Source organism: Loxodonta africana, chromosome 22 (genome assembly GCF_030014295.1).
Source record: "Loxodonta africana isolate mLoxAfr1 chromosome 22, mLoxAfr1.hap2, whole genome shotgun sequence".
NCBI lineage: Eukaryota > Metazoa > Chordata > Mammalia > Proboscidea > Elephantidae > Loxodonta > Loxodonta africana.
Genome location: NC_087363.1, coordinates 74514313 through 74538539, shown reverse-complemented (window position 1 = coordinate 74538539; position 24227 = coordinate 74514313). Strand labels below are relative to the sequence as shown.

General features: G+C 42.3%; 1 protein-coding gene across 5 annotated transcripts in view; it reads right to left on the bottom strand.

Moving 5' to 3' along the window:
- The window catches only part of DNAJB6 (DnaJ heat shock protein family (Hsp40) member B6), a 115670-nt gene extending 101444 nt beyond the window's left edge, over positions 1 to 14226 (bottom strand). For all 5 annotated transcript variants that reach the window (XM_064275140.1, XM_003420728.4, XM_064275141.1 and 2 more), the window contains exon 1: positions 14112 to 14226. The gene's annotated coding sequence lies outside the window, so the exon portion shown is untranslated. The remainder of the gene's footprint in view (positions 1 to 14111) is intronic.
- Between the last annotated feature and the right edge of the window lie 10001 nt (positions 14227 to 24227).

Here is a 24227-nt window from a genome sequence, read left to right as displayed (position 1 = left end):
ACAGAGAGAATTGTTGAAGATTTGTTACCAGAAAGCTTCCCTAATATTGTAAAAGATGAGAAGGTATCTATCCAAGATGCTCATCGAACTCCACATAAGGTAGATTTTAAAAGAAAATCACGACATATTATAATCAAACTTGCCAAAACCAAATATAAAGACAGAATTTTAAGAGCAGCTAGGGATAAACAAAAAGTCACCTACAAAGGAGAGTCAATAAGAATAAACTCAGACTACTGGGCAGAAACCAGGCAGGCAAGAAGGCAATGGTATGACTTATATAAAGAACTGAAGGAAAAAAACTGCCAGCCAAGAATCATCTATCCAGCAAAACTGTCTCTCAAATATGAAGGTGAAATAAGGACATTTCCAGATAAAAAGAAGTTTAAAACCAAAAAAAATAAATTAGGGAATTCATAAAAACCAAAAGTACAAGAAATACTAAAGGGAGTTCTTTGGTTAGAAAATAAATAATATGAGGTATCAACCCAAGATGAGAAAAATGGACAGAGCCATCAGATGTCAACCCAGAAAGGGAAATCACAAAAATCAATCAAAATAAAAAAACACTCAAAACAAGGCAACAGCAACGTTATTAGGTAAAAGAAGACAACATTAAAACACTAAAGAGCGTCTACAAAATGTAGTCACAGATCTTTCATATGGAGAGGAAGACGAGGCAATATAAAGAAACAAAAGTTAGGTTTAAATTTAGAAAAAGAGGGATAAATATTAAGGTAACCACAAAGGAGACAAACTATCTTACACATCAAAATAAAATACAAGAAAAAAATAGAGACTCAGCACAAAACAATGAAAAAGAGAAAAAAACAATATATAAACTACTCGGCACAAAAAATTAAGTGGGAAAAAGAAACTGTCAACAACACACAAAAAAAGACATCAAAATGATGGCACTAAATTCATACCTATTCATAATTATGCTGAATGAATGAATGGCTACTGCAAAAAACCAAGAGAGACCTACATAAGTGGAAAAACATACCTTGCTCATGGATAGGAAGACTTAACATTGTAAAAATGTCTATTCTACCAAAAGTGAGCTATAGATTTAATGCAATTCCAATCCAAATTCCAACGACATTCTTTAATGAGATGGATAAACAAATCACCAACTTCACACGGAACGGCAAGAGGCCCCGGATAAGCAAAGCATTACTGAAAAAGAAGAACAAAGTGGGAGGTCTCACTCTGCCTGACATTATACCACCACAGTAATCAAAACAGCCTGGTACTGGTACAACAACCGATACATAGACCAATGGAACAGAATTGAGAATCCAGATATAAATCCATCCACATATGAGCAGTTGATATTTGACAAAGGCCCCAATGCAGTTAAATGCGGAAAACACAGTCCTTTTAACAAATGGTGCTGGCATAACTGGATATGCATCTGCAAAAAAATGAAACAAGACCCATACCTCACTCCATGAACAAAAACCAACTCAAAATGGATCAAAGACCTAAACATAAAATCTAAAACAATAAAGATCATGGAAGAAAAAATAGGGACAACATTAGGAGCCGTAATACATGGCATAAGCAGTATACAAAACATTACTAACAATGCAGAAGAAAAAGTAGGTAACTGGGATCTCCTAAAAATCAAACACCTATGGTCATCCAAAGACTTCACCAAGAGTAAAAAGATTACCTACAGATTGGGAAATAGCTATGACATTTCCAATCAGTACCTGATCTCTAAAATCTACATGATACTGCAAAAACTCAACTACAAAAAGACACATAACCCAATTAAAAAATGGGCACAAGGTATGAACAGGTACTTCACTAAAGAAGACATTCAGGTAGCTAACAGATACATGAGGAAATGGTCATGATCATTAGTCATTAGAAAAATACAAATCAAAACTACAATGAGATTCCATCTCACTCCCACAAGGCTGGCACGAACCCAAAAAACCCAAAGAATGTTGGAGAGGTTGTGGAGAGGCTGGAGCACTTATACACTGCTGGTGGGAATGTAAAACACTGCAACCATTTTGGAAACCGATTTGGCTTTTCCTTAAAGAACTAGAAATAGCACTACCATACGATCCAGCAATCCCACTCCTTGGAATATATGCTAGAGAAATAAGAGCCTTTATTGAAACAGATATATGCACACCCATGTTCACTGCAACACTGTTTACAACAGCAAAAACATGGAAGCAACCAAGGTGCCCGTACACATATGAATGGATAAATAATGGTACATTCACACAGTGGAATACTATCCATCAATGAAGAACAGTGAGGAATCTGTGAAACATTTCATAACATGGAGGAACCTGGAAGGCATTATGCTGAGTGAAATTAGGCAGCTGCAAAAGGACAAATATTGTTTAAGACCGCTATTATAAGAACTTGAAAAACAGTTTAAACTGAGAAGAAAATATTCTTTGATGGTCACGGGACGGAGGGAGGGAAGGAGAAGGGTATTCAATAATGAGATGTAGATAAGAGCTATTTTAGGTGAAGGGAAAGACAATACACAGTACAGGAGAGGTCAGTGCCCCTGGACTAAACCAAAAGCAAAGAAGTTTCCTGAATAAACTGAATGCTTCGAAGGCCAGCATGAAGGGGTTTGGGGACCACGCTTTTGGGGGACATCTAAGTCAAATGCCGTAACAAAATCTTTTAAGAAAACATTCTGCATCCCACTTTGGACAGGGGCGTCTGGGGTCTGAAACGCGAGCAAGCAGCCATGTAAGACGCATCAATTGGTCTCAACCCACCTGGAGCAAAGGAGAATGAAGAACACCAAAGACACAAGGTAATTATGAGCCCAAGAGGCGGAAAGGGCCACATAAATCAAGAGACCACATCAGCCTGAGACCAGAAGGACTACGTGGTGCCCAGCTACAACCGATGACTACCCTGACAGGGAACACAACAGAGAACCCCTGAGGGAGCAGGAGAGCAGTGAGGTGCAGACCCCAAATTCTCGTAAAAAGACCAGGCTTCATGGTCTGACTGAGACTAGAACAGCCTGGTGGCCATGATCCCTAGACCTTCTGGTAGCCCAAGACAGGAACCATTCCCAAAGCTAACTCTTCAGACAAGGATTGGACTGGACAATGAGAAAATGATATGGGTAAAGAATGAGCTTCATCGATCAAGTAGACACGAGACTATGTTGGCATCCCCTGTCTGAAGGGGAGATGAGAGGCCACAGGGAGTCAGAAGGTGGCCAAATGGACACTAAAAAGAGAGAGCAGAGGGAAGGAGTGTGCTGTCTCATTAGGGGGAGAGCAATTAGGCGTATATAGCAAAGCGTATATAAATTTTTGTATGAGAGACTGACTTGATTTGTAAACTTTTATTTAAAGCACAATAAAAAAATATACATTAAATAAATAAAAGGACCCTTCAAAGTCACCAAGTTTTAACTTTTCCTCAAAAATTATCCCCACTGCAATTACCACTAATTATCCAACCTTTCCCTGCCTGAATAAACTCCAGGGGCAGGAACTAAATATCTTTAATGTCAAGCCCTTAATTCTGGACAGCTACTAGAATTCTTCCTTATGCTGGACTGCAGAGTCTCCACGGAGTTTTCACCCTTTGGTCCTTGTTCAGAGTCACACGATGCACGTTTCTCTTCCACATAGTTGTCTTCCAGTATTTGGGGATCTTATCTTGATGTATTTTTTCTTGTCTGGGTTAATATATCCTTACATTTCTTTGCAGTTCCTCCTTCTGCTGCTGCTTGTTGCTGGGTGTCAACTCAGCGCTGCATGTGACAGAGGATTTTCTACAGGGTGTTGTAGGCTGTAATCTTTATGGGAGCAGATAGCCAGGTCTTTCTCCCAGGGAGCTGCTGGTGGGGTGGGGGTGGGGGTTGAACCATCAACCTTTTGGTTAGTAACTGAATGCTTTACTGTTTGCACCACCAGGAACCTTATTTTAAGAACCCAACCTCTCTGAACAAGCTCCAATTTCATAATCTCTTAGTACCCAAAATCCAACACCAATACTCCTGCTACAGTCCGACTCTCACAGAGAGAAGAGAATTAAGGCTACCCTATTTCTCCAGTGCAGTGGTACGGTAACGTTAACTCTCCTGAGAGGAGTACCACAATATAATGATCAACAGTAAATCCTGCTAAACCTAGGTCTTTCTTAAACATGCTGTCACTGTCTTGCCTTCCCATTACGGTTTGTGCAACTGAGGCTCTTAAGATTAATGAAGCTTACAGCTTGCACCATTAAATTTCATCTTGGTTAAGCTGGCCCATTGTCCCATCCAATCCAAACCTTCTGACATCAATTCTGTCATCCAAGTATTCACTCCCCGTGAAAACAGTGATGTAATTCTGATGGAATTTAATCATACAAATTTACTATTTATAACAAGAACTATGCTAGCTTTGGAAAGAAGACAAGTCTTATTTACTGGGAGAACAGACATGTAAGCAAATTAATCATATACAATTATGTAAGACAAATATGTACAGAGTGTTGGGGAGAGGGGATGGAGGAAACAGGGCAGGAAAACTTAAAAGCACACTTGCATCTTATTGAAGAACTGGAAAAAAAGAAAGAAAGAAATTTCCCCAAGCAGAGAAGAGATGTGTAAGTACTTCAGACAAAACAGCATATTCACAGACAAAATTATGAAAGCACACAGACCACGTGGGGAGCACGAAGCTAGTATGGCAGAACTTTAGTATGAAGCTTATGGGGGAAGGGGGCTGAAGACAGAACAAGGTCCAATTCAAGAAGGCTTTTAGAACATGCTAAGACAGACTCATTCTATGATCTATACAGGGGAAACGGACTCAAGGGATCGGATAAATTGCCCAAAGTTCCAGTAAATAATGCAGCAAAACCAGAATTCAAATCCCAAATCTGGTCCCAGAATGCACACCAGCCTACACCATCAAGCCACCCTGCAAATGCGAGGATTCAAATGCTCAGTGCTACAGGACGTCAATACTTCAAGTCCTTAACTATCTAACTCAACATTATCTTTAGTTTTCAACAAGTGCCAAAAAGATGACTAACAAAATTCAAATATAAACTCAAATAAAAATATGCTCTGAATAAGGACAACAAAATGAAAATACCTTAAGGTCCAAAAATACAGAACTAAATAAGGTACTAAACACCTCAGGCATTTTCTAGGAAATCTGTAAGGCTGGCACAAATATTTACAAACTCCACATAGTGTTAGCCAGAGGTTAATCGCTCTTTATTTCTTCAGAGTAATCACGGATAAATGAAAAAATTCAAAATTTAACAAAACCCATAAAATTATTTATGATTAACCCAAGTTTTATACAAAATTGCAGTACAATGTATTTATTTTATATGGTCCTTTCTAGCCATGGCCTGGTAACTTCCACAAAATAACTAGGTGGGACTATGCAAATAAGGTGCTTGTGGCCCACAAAGGGGATTGGACAGCATTCTAATAATGTGAATAAAGTGCATGGAACCCTTGTGGCGGGACAATGCAAATAAGGTGTATGAAACCCTTGCAGGGGATTGGTCAGTTTTGCCATCCCACTAGGTTTAAAAAGAGCCAATCCCAGAGGTGGAGGAGAACCTCACTACCATCAGTAGCCAAGAAGAGAGCATGCCTTTGGATCCAGGGTCCCTGTACTGAGAACCTCCTAGACCCAGGAGACAGAATGCTGTTAACACCGGAGATGACCAGGGATGGCAAAAAGCAGTGGCAGGGAAACAGCAACAGAACCAGGAGACAGGCACTAGATGGTGCAGTGGGCTTCTCAGCCCACACGGTGAGGCAGCTGAGTGGGGTGCCTCCTGGCGCTTATCAGCAGAGCTAAAGAGCCTTGTAACATTTGCCCCAGTGGGGGTAGAGGCCAGGCCAAGTGGGGGTAGAGGATGAGAGTGCAGAGCCCAGGCCTAGCGGGGGCCCAGCAATAGCAGCTGAGAAGCTGTCCTGATCGAAGAACTGTATCCTGAGTTGTTCCCGTTACCTCCAAGTTGATCCTGATCTTGAGTTGAACCTGTTACTTCTCTAATAAATTCCATAATCGTGAGTATGGTCTCTATATTCTGTGTAGCCATTACAACAAATAAACGATCCCAGCAGAGAAGTAGAGACTACCATGGGAGGGCTGGCTGGTATCAAAATTGGTAAAAAGGGTTATGAGGGTGGAGGTACGTCCAACTCTAGCTCACAGGAATCAACCTTGGGCTATATGTATTGATTCTCTCTCCTCCCCCCTTGTAAAGTTAGATGAGGTCAGATACCAGTCATTTTTAACAAAAATAAGTCATTTATAGATTTGTACCAGTAATTTCCCCATATAACTCAACATTTCTAAATGTTAACAGTATTTTTTAAAAAATGATATAAATTATACATTCAGTGTCCGACTGACTGCACACGAGATGATAAAAGCAGCCTGAAATTTTAGAAATACTACTGCATTCCAAAGCAACATTAAACAAACCCCTGCTTAACCAAGAGATCTACAAGCAGGTATAAATTAGCATTATTTTATATCACTTGGAACATCTCCCCAACCACAGAAACTAAGTTTAATCTTTAAGACATATTTTTGTGAAGCATCATATATACCCTTTTATTTCCAAGCAGATTCCATCTGCAGCAATAAAAAATTTTAAATGGCCTTTACCTACCTCCCCCAAGACAGGCCAACCATCCTTGATCCCCACCTAAAAGTGCAGGTCAGTCAGTGAGGACAAATAAGAACTAGTTCTTCAGCTCTCTCTCTACTAGAGGACAGTCTCAAACTTAAAGACTACCAATATCCATGACTACTGTAGCAATAAAGAAACAGTCCTGGAAGGAGTATCTTTTTACCTACATTCCTCTCATCTTAACTTGCTGGATATACACTAAAGGTAGGTAATACTGGAAAAAGATAAGCCCTCAGAAGGACTGAGAGGCAAAGTAAATTTGCCTTCTCTCCTCAAGGATAAATCCTAAAATCAAGAGAGCTTTAAGGTGCTATACTCACTGCCTTCCGTTACTCAGCAGTGCTGTCAGTAAAAAGTGGCTCCTATCTTCCACCCAGAAACCAACGCATCTTCCCCCTTAAAAAGCCACCCACTGCCGTCGAGTTGATTCCTTAGCAATTTGAAATACAGAGCCAAAGAAAGTAATTTCTACGAAAGAATATTCACAAGAAAGATCAGACATAAAAATCTAGAAGCACAGGCACCCACAGGAACTCCAAGCAGCCGCAAACTGTACTCAACGAAAGCACTTCCTAAAACTGTGCCGTCCAGTAACAGCACCCACTAGCCAACTGTAACTATTTAAATTTAAATTAAAAATTCAGTCACATTAGTCACATTTCAAGTGCTCAATAGGCACATGTGCTAGCGATTGCCAAATTGGACAACAGACAAAAATCATTTCCACTATCACAGAGAGTTTTAAAGCAGAGACAGCACCGCTCTAAGTTCTAAATTACTATTTGAAACCAAAAAAATCAATACAGGCTTGAAGGGAGTTTGGGTGAGAAGGGAGAAGATATTCTTTTTTAAACTACCTTATTGGCATTTCTAACTACAACTTTAGAGCTTTCTCCAACTTTCCAGTAAACAGGTCCTACTGTATGTTAAGGAAGCTATAGAAAACCAATTCTTTATATCCCTTCAATATGAAAAAATTGAAAAAGAAAACTGAGAAAAACTAGTCAGTCAATATATGCAATTTCCAATAAAAGTAACAGGCCTAATCAAGTTAAAAAAAACAAAAAGAACTCAATGTTAGTACCTAAAAGACAGAATTACATAACCTAACCCTCATTAACAAAAAATATCTCCTCTAAGAAATTTAATGACCTTCATTCTTAGGACCTTTAGGAAGCATATCACATATAGCTCAGTGCTATCTAAACTCAAATGAGTGCTATACCAACAAAATAAAATTAAGCATACATTCCCATATACATATATATCCTTACTGTGTATTTATAAATTATATACCTGTAATACTATTACATACATTAAAACAAAAATAAAACTGTAAATATGAAACCAACAATATTTGTATATGCCTGCCAATCATGCTTTCATACTAGCATTAGCTAATATCTCACAGTACTGTACAACCGGAAGAGTTAACTATTAACAGTAGTATTTTAAAGTCTTTTCTGCAACTGACAAAGAGGTATCAATGTCAGCACTAACAGCCTGAATAATCTTCCCACCCCCTTGTCTGTTTTACATTAGAAGCCCTGGTGGCACAGTGGTTAAAGCACTTGGCTGCTAACTGAAAGATGGGCAGTTCAAACTCACTAGCTACTCCACGCTTCTATAAAGATTTACAGCCTTGGAAAACCTACGGGGTAGTTCTACTCTGTTCTATAGAGGATCGCTTTGAGTCAGAATCAACTCGATGGCAGTGGGTTTGAGTTTTGTTTGTTTGGGCCTGTTTTACAAATATCGATAGTTAAAATCTGATCATCTGGAAATATTCTCAACCTACCACACACACTACAACCATACAGCAATACACTAAAAGATGAGATCAAAGCTGTGAACCTCCACAAGCTGGATAACACAATCTTCCCTTAGTCTACCTCATCCCAGCGGTGAAGAGAGGGCATCAGGATCATGCATGCATCAAGTTTCAGCTTTAAGATATACAGATTTCATATTTAAATATGAAACTCAATAGAGGCATTTAGTTGCCCTCTTCCTGAAAAGCAGTCATCAACATCTTGTTAGCTCACCGAACTAGGAGCTGAAATACACCCAGAACAAAGGAACCAGAACTGACTGAACTTCCTCAGACCACTAAGGCCCCTTGCTCTGGTTCTACTTTAAAAGTAGTTGGCTGGTCAGCCAGGCCCCTCTCTCAACACCTTCCCTGAGCAAATCTTGTTTCTTATTATTCTATTATTAGGTATACTCCCAGAGCCCTGGTCACCCAGTCATTAAGATATAGGCTGCTAACCAAAAGGTCGGCAGTCCAAATTCACCAGGCCACTCCTTGGAAATCCTATCGGGCAGTTCTACTCTGTCCTATAGGGTCGCTATGAGTCAGAATCAACTTGACAACAATGGGTTTATGATCCCACAGCCTAACATTTATGCTGAATTAGATTCCACACACTCGTGGGTTTGTATTTTCTCTTCAAGAGACTATAAATAATAATGGGGGGGAGGGAAACAGACGAAAATTCCTGATGGACATAACCTGATGCCTGGGCTTCTTACTAGCCCTCTCAGAATGACATCTTTCCAAGGTACTCCTGCCCTGTTTCCTGCACCCCACCCCCATCTTATCAACACATAAAGAGCTGCCTCATTCTCTCTAAAGTCTGCACAGTATCAATGAAATGTAATCTAACAAGCCTTTTTTTTTAGAAATAACAAATGTTCATCAACCTGTTGCTATCTCCAGCCACACTGTAATGAATGCCCTTATACATTTACAAAACTTAATGGCTTTACAATAGCTAATATCTGAACCTTTACTCTGTGTCAAACACTAGTCTAAGAACTTATTTCTCACACGACAGCCTTACAAAGTAGATACTACTATCGTCCTTAGTTCTTGGACGGGGGAACCGAGTTACAGCGAGGTTAAATAACTGACACGGAGGAGCAAGGAGTCACGACTCAAACCTAGGCACTCCAGGTGCACAGCCTACACTCTTTCTTCAACACTATCCTGTCTCCAGGAAGTATATCTCTAGGTCAGTTGTACAAATTTCCACATCAAAGAATTAAGAATTTCCTTAAAAAGGTACTACTTTCCATAAAGGCTGCACGAATTAACACTCCTACCAGTTAGGAGAGCCACAGGTTTTCCTGGACCCTCAGAAACCAGCACTAAATTGTTTGATTTCAGTCAACGTGTCAAACGAAACCCGATCTCTCACTGTTTTGCACTTGCAAAGTTAAGCATCTTTTCATGTTTAAGAACCATCTCATTTCATTTCCTGTGAACTACCTGTCTACTTCCTTTGCCCATTTCATCCTGGTAAATGGACAAGCAACTCGGGGTTCACATTGTAAACCAATATTTTTATCAACCACCTGGGGTACTTGTTGGCCTTCCCGAATTTTTTTTTTTACCAAATCTTACACATGCTTTATTGGGATCGCTGCTGGCCAACCCTTAACTCTGTCTGCTAATGTTTACTTTTTCAACATTGTAATGCCCATTAGGTGCCATATGTTGCTAGGGCTGGAAAAAGAGATAAGGTGATAGCGTTTCTACTGAGATATGACTGACATAACAAAAACTCAGAACTAAGTCAGGGAAAGTACAGGGAAGGCAACATTAAATTGTAAGGATAGCCTGTTTGTTGGCAGCCCAAGTGTCTCAACACCTAGACAGATGACAGTCTACAAAGCAGAGACTGCTGCTTTAGTGCATATGAACTAAAAAACTTGTTAAATGCCAATTCCTAGGCCCCATTCCAAAAGATGCTATTTCACAGAACAGTATACTAGTCCTATGAACCTGCATTTTAAACATGCACCCCAGGTGGTTGGTGGAAATACTGGCTTACAGTGTGAACCCATTTACCGGGATGAATCCTGACTAAGGCCAAATTAGCATAATATTAAAATGTTATTGCATATCCAATAGAAGTCAGAAAAGGAACAAAGTTTATCATAGTCTAACCTACTCTTACTCTCAAGGAGTTACCTTCACTTGCACTGTACCCAAATGACTATGGAATAATTTCTCCGGAGAGATGAATGATGACGCCTAAGTCCATCAATTCTAACTTCATTATAGTTACATTCAAACAGTCTGCCACTCCAGAAAATATTCCTGTGGTCTAACGCTCTGGTTAATCCAAGAAGGTATGCTGCTGGAGTGAAGAGAAACTCTGTCCTCACAATGTAATTGGCCACCAGAGTATGAAATTCCTTCTCTTCCCAGTTTGTAAATAATTAACAATCTCTAATGCTTTTTCTTTCTTTCTTTCTTTCTTTTTTTAATGCTTAGCTCCTAAGGATCCAAGCCCCACTCACCTGACTTTCTTGCTTTGTCCAGACAAATCTTACAAATACAAAAAACTAACTTGCATATATTGGGTCTGTGGTATATACACACATAATACACAGGGTACTCCTTCAAGGTAAAGGCATTATTACCCCAAATCCCTCAAAAATAAGTTCTGATTCCCAAAGTTTCATTAGCTTGCACACCTACTATGCCACTAAAACCTGCTGCTGTGGAGCAAACAGTATCCCCTCAGGAATTTAAATACTTGGATTATTTTCTCAGAGATGAATTTTCCCTACCTTATAAGGGTATTTTTAAAATGTACTTCATTCTCAGGCAGAATATTATCATAAAAGGGCTCTGCTGTGATTCTGTATCTCTCCCCGTAAATATAAAGTTTGACAAAACACCATAATCAGTATACAATAAAAACTTCAATTTTTACTAACCTATTTTATCATAACTTTCTCCAATTACACTTTATTTTTGTCTTTCCATTCCTACATTATTACTTTTATCACTTCTTACTTGTACCCACTTCACTTCTTCTCTCATTAACCTTTTTTTTTCTTTCTGAGTTTGAAATTCTCTTGACTTCTACTCAAGGTAGAACTGCAGCATTTGTTAAAATCTTGCCACTTTTCTCTAATCCCATCCTAATTCACCAATAAAGCCTGCAGTTACCAGCCTTTCACCACTAGATGGGCATCCTAAAGGAATTTAAACTACACCAGTTTAACCCAGAAAACCAACCTAAATTCTAGAATCGTTATTTCTGATGGAGGGGAGTGGAAAAGCTTTTACCATTAAAATAAGAAATCTCTTAAAACATCAACCTACAAATATAATACCTAATTATATTCATTTACTCTTTACCAAAAGACATCAAAGAATTTTAAATTTGTCATCATCCTTAAGCATTAACCAACATCGATGTTTAACCTGAAAACAAACCACCTGTAGATAAGTTGTACATCACATGTATGTATGTAATCATAACGATTATAAACAAACGGAATTCCTTATGTTGTAACATAGATGCAATCCTGAAAAGTTGAATTTAAAAATAATTTACAAAGTTTTGAAGTGTCCTCTTTAAAAGAATGTGGTAATGTTAAGAAACGCCGATAGATTATCCCACCCCTAAACTTGGTTTTACAGTTTTCTAGATTGAAAACCATCCATGGTGATGATGGCTACAGTTGTTTGTTTGAAAATCTCCAAAATGAAGTTAATATAGGAGAGACTGGTCCTACATCTGCTTCTAACTCTTTAAAAAAAAGGGGGGGGGAGATGCTTAAATAGAAAAGCTACCGTATGCCACTCAGTTGCAAGTATCACACCATATCCATAAGTGGTATGGACTGACAGGGACCATTCCACATCCGTCATTTAGTCTTCACAATATTCCTCAAACAGTACTTCCCACCCAGCCCTTCGGGTTGGTCTCTGTCCTACAGCCAGAAATACCTCCCCAATCTAACACTTTGAAATCTCAAAAAAAAAGAAATTTTAAAAATTGATGTTTGGAAGAAGCTCTCAGGGCTCTTAAATTCCCAATTTTCTCATCTGCTACAGTACCACATTTTCCCTAGCCAGACATTCTTAAAAAACCAACTTCTCAACACCTTTTGTTCTCCTCCCACTTCTTGTCAAATCATCCACACCTACATAAGCTACTACACCAAATTTCATACTCTGTGGAAACCAAAAATTTCCAGTTCATTAAATAAAATGCACGTATAAAGAGGGCTCACCTTATTACAGACCGTAGAAAGAAACATAAAAGACAGTTCCTAAACCCAGAGAAACAGAAATCTCCCCACCGTGGAAACAAGAATACAGAAAGAACGACACGGAGGTGAAGTGGGATAGTGGGAGACATACACGGTCAATTAATTAACTCCTTTCAGAAAGCATTAAATCATTTCTGACATGTATAAGTATTTAAAAAAATGGTTTGAGCAAGCCTGAAAAACAAGCAGCAAATAAGTTCAAATGGTGAGGATTTTGTTCAACGTTCCTTTTTGTGGTCAATTAGTCTAACTTTCCTACTAAACCAGTAAGTTGCCGTAAGAGATCCTAACCATAAAAGCATACTAAAAATCCCAAATTCAAATAAAAATGTTGAAAATACAAACAGCATCGCTCAGCCTGTTCTTCCCAAATCTGCTGCAACCTTCAGCCGGGCTCTTGGGTGGTGACACGAGCCTTCTACAATGGTCATTTCCTTTCCTATCGTTCATGAGAAACTTGGTAACGAAATGTATATTCGGAAGTAACGACTACAAAAGCATCCTTTAAAAAAAAAACTACCGCCGTAAGGCTCTTTCGAGACAACTAAGGTTTGCAACTTGGACTTTTTGTGGCAACAGGATTTCCTTCCTTACTTGGGCAAAAGTTGGCATCCTTATACGAACTACGGAACAGGTTTTCTGAAATCAAAGAAAAAAAAACAACCTACAAAGTCAGTTGAAGGACAGTTTGCTCATCAAGAAACTTTAGAAAAACCCGTCAGAAGTTCCGGAAAGGGGGTTTCGGCGTTCCCACCACCTGCTTCCTGTTCTCGGTCCTCGGCACCATTCCCCACCCGGAATTGCTACTCCTCCCGCAAAGCGTAGTTTCTGGGTTTCGGGTCAATTACGCACGGGCTTAAAAACAACAGGCCTGCGCTCTCCAAGTCCCCAGCCTCGGCTGAGAGAGGACGGAGGCGGGGAAACAGGGCGAGAGGGAGCAGGGCACCGCGGAGGGTCCGGGCCCGGCCGCCGTCGCCCGGGTTCGCCGCCCGGGCCCCACCCCCAACGGCCGGGCCGCGGAGGAGCAAGGACACCGGAGAGGCCCGCGGGGACGGCGGCGGGGACGGCGGCGGGGACGACGGGGACGGCGGCGGGGACGGCGGCGGGGACGGCGACGGCGGCGGGGACGGCGACGGGGACGGCGGCGGGCCTCCGCGCAGACCGACCGCAGCCAGCGCCTCCAGCCCGCGTCTTTAGCGCCTTCCCTCGGCCACTCCCCGCAGCCCAAGTCCGCCGGCGCGCCGACGCCCGGGCCATCCGCCCCACACTGTTGCTAAGGCGCCGGGTCAAATCCACCACGAGCCCGGGCTCGGAAGCAGGGCCCGTGTCCGCAGACCGCCCCGTAGCCTGGAGAGCCGTCCCCTTACCCGAGGAGGGTGGCCGCCAGCGACAGGGAGCAGCAGAGGCTGGGCAGTGCGGCCCGCGGGCTCCTCTCAGGTCCGGCACGGTTGGTGCGGGCGGAGGCGGTGGCGGCGATCCCTCGCGCTGGCCTTTCTCTCCTTTCTCCACCAACAAACAGGAAGTGCGTCAGGCGTCGGGGGCGGGGCCACGCTCGACGCCCGCCCGGCCATTAAGCCTCGGAGCCGTGCAGCGCAGACGCGGTCTCGGGCTGAGATCTCGCCCCGGCTCCGCCCCTATCTCGCCCGTCCTCGGGAGGCTCCTCCGCGCTCTCTCTGGCGGGCGCCATCTGTCGGCTTGGAGGACTGCACGTGGTGCAGCACGCGGCCTCGGGGCCAACGCCGCCAGATTGGGAGTGTGTGGTGGGTTCTGAAAGGCGGCTCTGAAAAGGTGAAGAGGACCCACCGCCCCGAACCCTCGCCTCCCCGCAGAGGCCGCGGCGACCAGGAAAGGGAGGGGAGGCTAGCAGGAAAATCGGCAGGCGGCCCGCCCCCGCTCGGGCCGGGAGGACGCGGGGCATCAGCCGTCCCCGCCCCACCCGGGTCGGGCGCTGTGCTGACCCCTGCAGGTCGGCCGTGGAACGTGTGCTGACAGCCGCCGGGCTAACAGCGCGCGTGCGGGGTCTGGCCGCTGTGCAGGTCCCCGGCCCACCCGACTCGGGCGCTGTGCTGACCCCTGCAGGTCGGCCGTGGAACGTGTGCTGACAGCCGCCGGGCTAACAGCGCGCGTGCGGGGTCTGGCCGCTGTGCAGGTCCCCGGCCCACCCGACTCGGGCGCTGTGCTGACCCCTGCAGGTCGCCCATGGAACGTGTGGTGACAGCCTCCGGGCTAACAGCGCGCGTGCGGGGTCTGGCCGCTGTGCAGGTCCCCGGCCCACCCGGCTCGGGCGCTGTGCTGACCCCTGCAGGTCGCCCATGGAACGTGTGCTGACAGCCGCCGGGCTAACAGCGTGGGTGCCGCCAGGCATCAGAGGGACCTTACCTGCAGGGGGTTTATAACTTAATCAGCGAGATGGACACGAAATCAGAAAGAAGGGAGGAGAAAGAAAAACAATTTGAGATAGACAGCGCTGAGCGCCTGTAGAGTCGTAACTGAAGAGCTCTTTTCTCCCCAGATCTGGGGAGGGCGGAGGAAGCACCGGGAGAGCACCCCGCCCCAATGTTGAGCAGAAGAAACCAGGGCTCCTCCACGCCGGTTTTCCCCGGGGAAGAGTGTATCAGCTCTTCGGGTTCTCAACTTCCTGGGTGCTTTTTTTAAAAATTAAGATTCCTGGAGTCCTCACCCCAGAACTACTGAATCAGATCCCAGGAAGTGAAGCCTGAGAATCTGTAGTTTAAATAGGCCATGAGGCACCAATGTAAGCATGGAACGTTCTGGTAGTGAATACGGAGCCTGTTCCTGCAACGGTGAAGGCGTTGTCTCCTTGCCTTCCTCCTTCACCGGTGGTCTTCACTGTAGCCTCTGCAGACGCTCTTAGCCTGCCTTCTTTTCTGTTATCCCCACCTAGAGTGGAAATCCTAAAGCAAGACAAAAACCCCTGGTGTTGTCTTGTGTAAGAAATCCCAGAAGGCGAGGGAAACAAAAAAAATCAGGCCATAGACACGCGAAGAAGATGAATAGTTAGGCACGGGCCTTCTTGCTGCCAAGCCGGGTCAACTTGCCAAGAATTCCCTTAATTACTTATTAAATTCCTTATGATCACTGTCTAGCTCAGTGATTTGCAAAGAGAAAACACCTAGAGCTTTCTCAAATCAATAAACGATGGAAGGAAATGAAAGCAATCTGTGACCCAAAATGTAGAGGAGCAGTTTTTAAATTATTTTGAATTTCCTGAAAACTCGGTATATTTTCGTAGCTAGACATATATCTCAGGCTTTACTGTATCATTAAAAATTCTGATTCTAAGGCGTGAAAAGAAACATGAAAAGTTGAAGTTTTCTACTTCAAAAGATTGCTTTATTTGTTCAGTTTTTGTTTTTCTTAAACACTCACTGTATTATATATCTTATTGTATATCATTTTTAGCAAATGAGAGCAAAAAAAAAAACTAAAAAATATTTCTTTAATCTAAGTCAATTTTTTTTTTTAATGGTTTGTGTAAATGCCTGGTCTATGGAAAGGAATAAAACGATACTTGGTTTTAGTATAGACATCTCATAATAAAACCTAAAATAATCTCAGCAGACCCTGGAATTTCATTTAGATATGTGCATACTTTGGCATTGTCACATGTAACCATATCTGCCACAACAGGTTGATAGAGTTTTATTTCCCTTGGAGTGTTAACAGTGCTATCATCTGACATTTCACATTTAAATAAGTCCCTACAGCAAGTGTGAGCTAATCTTGAAATGCAGACAGCACAGAGACATGCATTTTAAATAGTAAGTGGTGGGCTAGCTGCAAATAACTTTTTCTCCCACCTCCAAAATAAAATATTTATTAAAACATCTGTTTATGTGGTGAGCTGTATTATGAAAAAAGTCAACTAGCACAAAACAAGTTCCCAGTCCTGATGAAATCTACATGGTGGTTAGGGAAAACAGGCATAAACACCTTGAAAATTAAAGAACATGGCTATATTTAAGAAGCTCTTCAAGAAACTAGAACAGACTGGACCCATCACTGACAGGTTGATTACCACTTATAGCAACCCTATAGGACAGAATAGAACTGCCCATAGGGTTTCAAAGGAGCTGCTGGTGGATTCCAACTGCCAGCCTTTTAGTTAGCAGCCAAACTCTTAACCACTGCGCCACCAGGGCTTCATGAAACACATCTTTCAAAAAAAAGATAAAATATTTATTCCCAAATTAATGTTAGCCCAGATGGTGGTGGTAAAATAAAGGAGAAGAAGAGCGCTTCACAGTGGGGCAGGCCTAGAACAGGAACAATTTAAATTGGGGTGAAAAACTTTGGAGAAGATGAATGAGGCAAGGTGCAAAAGTACGAAATAGGCCTGTAGAGAGTGAGTGTGCCAGTTTGATCGCAGCAAAGGGTCCTGGGTCCCACAAAGGGTTAAGCACTGGGCTACTTAACTGAAAGGTTGATTATTCAGACTCACCCAGAAGTGCCTCACTTCCCAAAAATCAGCCCTTGAAAATCCTTGAAAAGGAGTACAGTTTTACTCTGACATACATGGGGCCACCATAAGTCAGAATCAACTCAATAGAAACTGGTAAACCAGGTTTAATGGGAGGCAGAAAGGTATCTTGGCCTGTGTTGAGGCTAAGGACTTTAAACTTTACCTTGTAGACACTGGAAGCCACCGACGGTTTTTGGGCAAGGGTATGAAATGACCAAAGCCAAACAATGACAAATCTGTTGTTTTCAGGGTGTATAGAAGAGTAGGGAGACTAGTAATTGTCTTACGACTTTGTTTCCTTACCTGTAAAATGGGGATAATAGGCTTGCTGTGAAGGTTAATTGTATGTGCTTAGCTCAGTGCCTGGCACATAGAAATGCTCAGTATATAATAGCTATTCTGTGTCACAGGCCCCTTTGAAAAACTGGTGGAAGGTATGGACCTCTCCCCAGAAAATAAGCAAATACTATAAGGGAAGTTGTAGACAGCCTCTTCGCCCAAGCACATCCTTGAGTCCAGGGTCCTCCAGTGAAGATCCTGAATGACAGCTTGGCAATTTTTACCCAACTGTGAAATTTACCTTTAATCCAACGATACACTAGTAGAAATTTACCTAAGGAAATAAATGCAGGAGTGGGGGGAGGGAGGGAATACACACAAGGGTGTTGATCACATCTTTGTGAATAATCAATACCTCCTTACCATGAAATAATACACAGTGCTCAGTGCTTAAACATAACAATGTGGTCACTGACATCAGACATACTCAAGATACACTATGAGGGAAATAACATGTTAAAAATAATCAAAACTCAACAAAATTTGAACATAAGATTTATTCTGAGCAGTTATTCTATATGCATATAGGTAGATAATTTTGATTCCAGAAAAAGCAAATGGATCCAAGGAGCTAGGTACAATGAGGCTTAGAAAAGGAGGGAGAAATACAGAAGATCAATCATTGGCTAATCTTAATGTGATTGACTGAATCCTGCCTTCCCCTCTTTACTGAGAACACCTGATATCAGGTTACCTCTGGCCTGGCTGATAGTAATTTGGCCCTCCATTTACCTGTGGAAACCCTGGTGACATAGTGGTTAAAAGCTAAGGCCGCTAACCAAAAGGTCAGCAGTTTGAGTCCACCAGGTGCTTCTTGGAAGCTCTATGGGGCAGTTCTACTGTCCTATACGGTCACTATTGACTTGACTGCAATGGGTTTGGGTTTTTTTTGTTTTTTTTTTTTTAGTTACCTACCTGCAGCCTAAGACTTTTTGAGATTTAAATTAAGAGGTAATGGTTTGATAGCTATCCTTTCTAGCAGGATAAGACAGATTTACACTGCTGTAGAACAGTTTCTGGCAGGCTTTTGCAGTTTGGATGAGGCTTTTTATGGTTAATATTTGGTTTCATGGATAAGAAAAACCTTAAAATTCAAGTATGATATCTTGTTACTAATTTTCCTTTTTAACAAAATAAAGTTGCAGAATCCCATAAACGTATTGCCGTTGGGTCGATCCCAGCTCATAGAGGCCGACCCTATAGCACAGGGTAGTAGAAGTGTCCCACAGGGTTTCCAAGGCTGTAAAATCCTTATAGAAGCCGACTGCCACATCTTTCTCCTGCAGGGCAGCTGGTGGGTTCAAATCGCTGCCCTTCAGGTTAGCAGCCTAGCGCTTAACAACTGTGCAACCCAGCGAAACACCTTTCATTTACCCATTTACTGAACATTTATTAAACACCTGCTGTACACCAGCACAGAGTCCCTGTGGGGTGCAAACAGTTAATGCGCTCAGCTGCTAACCGAAGGGTTGGAGGTTTGAGTTTACACAGAGGCACCTTGGAAGAAAGGCCCGGTAATTTATTTCTGAAAAATCAGCCATTGAAATCCCTCTAGAGCAGAGTTCTGTTCTGACACACATGTGTTTGCCATGAGTTGGAGTGGACACCAGGGCAATTGGTAGTGGTATACCATCACAATACTGGGCTCTAGGGATAAGTCAAAGAAGACATGATTCCTTCCCTTGAGGCACTTAGAGTCTTGTGAGGAAGGCAGACTTGTAAATCAGTACCACGGTGCTGCATGGTAAATGCTGTGAGGATTGTATGCTCCAGGCACAAAACCAAACCATAGCCACCCTACAGGACAGAGTAGAACTGCCCCATAGGGTTTCTAAGGAGCAGCTGGTGGGTTGGAGCTGCTGACTGTTTTGGTTATCAGCTAAGTTCTTAACTCTTGCACCACCTGGGCTCCTTCCAGGCACCAAAACCCACCAAACCCCCTGCCATGAGTCGATTCCGACTCATAGCGACCCTATAGGACTTCAGGCACAGAGGAGTGGCAAATCAGGATCACAGTGGGGATGGGAGGAAAGACGGAGGGCAGGGATCAAGGAAAACTTTCCAGAAGAGGTCAATATTGGTGAGTTTTGAAAAATAAGTAGGAGTTAACAGTAGAAAGAGTGGGTGGATAGGGATAATTCCAGACAGAAGAATCATTTCCAAGATACGAAAAAAAAAAAAAAAGATAAAGGATGCTATTTTTAAAACTTAAGCTGTTTCCATGTGCTAGGGATGATGACAGGATTCTTATTTCAGAAGGAAGATTCTTTTTTTTTTTTTTTTGGTTGTGCAAAGGTAGGGCTATCAACAGAGTCTGAAGGAGAGAGATTGAGACTAAAAGACTATATAATATGGTAAAAGACTGTCTTCTCTGTGGGTGGAGGAGTATCTTTGTAAAAGTTACCAGAATTTTAACTGATTTTGGCCTTACCTCCTTCTTGGAAAGCAGAAACTAGGGACTGGTGGACTATGAGCCAAAGTCTGGGGCTTGGAGAAGAGGGCCAGAGCCTTCAGAAGCAGGGATAGCTGATGTCCAATCATAAGGTGTTTTTTTCTTTTACCTTTTAATTCCTTTTGTGATGTCCTCAAGTCTTCAGGAAAGTTTATTAACCACTACAATTTGTCAAAAGCATAAATGCACAGAGAAACAGCACAAATTAGTGTAATTGAATATATTTATTGTAAGTAGATACAATTTGAATCCAGCGGAGTCTAAACCTAAAGGACTCAGAAAGGAGCTCCAAAGAGGGGACAGTGAAAGCAGGTGATGTAGGCCATTGTTATATTAATTTCCAGGAGGCAGCATCAAAGCACAGTGCACGGTTTCAGAGTTACACAGTCACTAAAGACAGGCCATACATCCTAAAACACAGCCTTTGACAGACCCTGGAGTTCCTGCTCCTTGAAGCCACCTGCACAAAGATAATTCTGTGAAAGAGCTCAGGCAAAGGGGTCTTCCCTGAACTGCTTACAATGCTGTTGTTTGACCCAAAGGTCACTTAAGGAAAACAGTTCCTTAAAGGTTCAAAGTTCAAAAAGACACCTAAGAGCATATGGCCTGGGTGGGCCACCCCCATTGCATGAACCCGGAAATCTAGATTCTAGGAGAATTAAAATGACTTTGTCAAACCTAATGAGGAGTCCTAGCGGAGGAATGGCTAAAGTGCTTGGCTGCTAAACAAAAGGTTGGTGGTTTGAACCCACGAGCCACTCCAAGGGAGAAAGATATGGCAGTCTGCTTCTGTAAAGATTACAGCCTTGGAAACCGTATGGGGCAGTTCTGTTCTGTCCTGTAGGGTCCATATGAGTCAGAATCAACTCCACAGCACACAACAATCTAAAGTTACCTTTGTGTGTGAACGGTTGTCATTGAAGAATAAAGGGGCAGGGTGCATGTGTGGGAGCCACAGTTATGAGACTATTGGAAGGCCAGCACTGAGCAACAGGGCCAAGTGACCACCTGAACCCTTAAAAGCATAGCATGATGAGGGGAAGGTGTCTGCTTTTTGCAGTCACTTTAAAAAGGGACACATTTCATTTGACACCTAAAGGAAACAGTGACTGTGAAGACTTGGCAACAGTCAGGGTTATAAAAGAAAAATCTGCAGGATCTATGCTTGACTAGATATGGTGGGGGTGAAGGAGAGGGAAAAATAAAACCGGACTCCGAAATGTTAAGGTTTTTAACCCACCCACCCACCACTGCCGTTGAATCAATTCCAACTCATAGCGACCCTATAGGACAGAGTAGAACTGCCCCAAAGAGTTTCTGAGGAGCGCCTGGTGGGTTTTTAATCAGGAGGGCTTAAATTCATAGAAGGTAGGTAATTAAGAGGAAGAGCCAGTTTTGTTAGGAAAAGAGGTAAGATATTAGAGATGGGAAGGGGGAGGAAAAGAGGATAAATGGGTGTCTTAGTTATCTAGTGCTGCTATAACAGAAATACCACAAGTGGATGGCTTTAACAGAAAAATTTATTCTCTCAAGTCTAGGAGGCTAGCAGTCCAAATTCAGGGTTTCAGCTCCAGGGGAAGCCTTTCTCTCTCCAACGGCTCTGGAGAAGGTCCTTGTCATCAATCTTCCCCAGGTCAAGGAGCTTCTCAGCACAGGGACCCCAGAGTCCAAAGGATGTACTATTCTCCTAGCTCTTGTTTCTTGGTGGTATGAAGTCCCCTGTCTCTCTATCTTCTCTCTTTTATATTTCAAAATAGATTGGCTTAAAACACAACCTAATCTTATAGATTGAGTCCTGCCTCATTAACATAACTGCCACTAATCCCACCACATAAGCATCATAGAGGTAGGGTTTATAACACAAAGGAAAATCACATCAGGTGACAAAATGATGGACGATCACACAATGTGGGGAATCATGGACTAGCCAAGCTGACACACATTTTGGGGATTGCGGAGGAGGGACACAATTCAATCAAAACAATGGGGATCTAATTGAAAATATCTGGCAGACACTGTAACCAGGTGCCTGGAACTTCAAAGACCAGCCAAAGCTGCAAATCAAGGTTTGAGAGTCAGCCTTACAGAAGGAAGAGAAAGAGAAGTTAGCGAAGGAAAAACAAACAACAGAAGAACCTAGAAAATAGTGCATTGCCTCACAGAAGGAAGGAACTTCTGAAAAGCCTTGGATAACAGAGCTGAGAAATGTTAGCGATTAAATTGCTGGTGGCTTTTGATAGAGTAATCACCGTAGAGAGTCGACTGGAAGGAGCCCTGGTGGTGCAGTGGTTAAGCACTCTGACTTAGGAGTTAAAATTGCTGCTGACTTATGAGTTAAAACTGGAGCCATTATTCCCCATCACTGAGTATAAAGAATGTGGTTGAGCTGGAGCTAGACTCACAAGGACACGTCAGTTGGGCCCTGAGGTATAAAAACAGTAGCTAGGACTGTCTTGGAACACATCTTTTAGGAAACCTTTCACATAAACAAACACTTAGAGCACAAAAAGCCCACGTATTTTCCACTTTTATCTTTTTCTCTTAGCATTTTGTAAACAGTAAGATTTTTGGACTCCTAAAGACCCTCCTGACTGAAATTTGTACCAGTGATTATTAAGAAAGACAGTTCAAAATGTAGAATCCCGATGATTTAGCAGTTTTTAGCCAATCTGTGAAAAGGTGAAACTTTTAATGATTTTACCCATTTATAATGTCAATATATGCTAATGATTCTGTAACATTCTTCAGACTCCAGCAGACATGGCTCTGGCAGGAAAATTGTCTGTTTCCCACTTTTACCTCTTGGAACATATGCTGAACAAAATCTTTCTTCTTGCTTTATTATAACTTTGTTGTGATTTTACCCTAGGACAATTAATGGCATAGTCATGGTGCTACTTTTATGAAGAAACGAATCCAGTGGACCTTGAGAAGAACTGGACTGTGGAGCAGAAGCCAGCAAAGAGAAGTCCTGCCTTCTGGACCCCAGGCATTTGCACTCCATGTCCCTTTGACATTGACATGATAAGTTCTCTCAGAAAACGAGCCTTTGTTTATTAGTTTTGTATTGTTTGAAAACCGGTTGTTTGTTAATGACAATCTTAGATTTTTATTTAATCGTTTGGTTAAAGGTGACATTTAGCAACTCTTTTGGTGAACTGCAGTTTGGTGCCCAGATTCTGGCATTTGAATTATGAAAGAGGTAATTCTGTTTTCACAGAGCCCTGGGTCACTATAAGCCGCAAAATTTGTTCAAAGATTGACCAGTAAAAGCCATTAGGGCAGTTGCCAGTGCTCATCACAAGTGTTAAAGACTGCGCTGACAAGCTAAGGTGGTGTGACAAAAGGTACACGTTGGTCCAAGCAAACACTGTCCAAACCCTGTGGTGTTCCTCGTTAGGTTTCTTTTTGTGACTCAGAGAAAATCTGGAAGATAGTGCTCCAGAAAATAGTTTTGAAACATCTTTCTCTTCCCCTTTCCAAATTTAAAATGAGAAATAACCAAGAGAAAAGCAAAACTAATGCCTCACCATCCAGCACACATGCTGCCTAGATATTAAAGAATTTTGGGCCTAATTCAATTCAGTATTTAGAAAAATGGCATGATTTAATGAAAGAAAAGGATTTGTTATAATGACCTAAATAGGGGAATTTTGAATTGGTCAGATTAGACTTTTCAAGATGTAAATTAGAAGCAAAGGGATCTAAAATAAGTTAAAATCGGGGGAAGTATTCTTCTTACACTCCCGCTAAAATAAAATGCCTTTTAGCTCTTTGGATTTTTTTGTTGTTGTTGTTGGGCCTGTATTTTTACTTTTGTCTTTGTTTGTGTTTTTACATTGACCTGTTTTATGAAATTCAGAGGGTTGGGGTGGCAGCTCCTGACCTGTTTTATGATATTTAAAAAAAAAAAAAAAAACCATTGCGGGGGCGGGGCCAAGATGGCGGAATAGACAGATGCTTCTGGCGAGCCTTATTACAACAAAGACCTGAAAAAAACAAGTGAAACGAGTATATTTATGACAAGCTAGGAGCCCTGAGCATCAAAGGCAAGATTAGAAAATGAACTGAGGAGCAGGGGGAGGAAGAGACAGTTCAGAAGTGGAGAGGAGTTACCGGACCTGAATCACCAGGAGCCCTCAGGCACCATTCCCGGGAGTGGCTGCGGTGGGCTGGTACCAGCATTTGGCTGCGGTTTCCTCAGGGAGA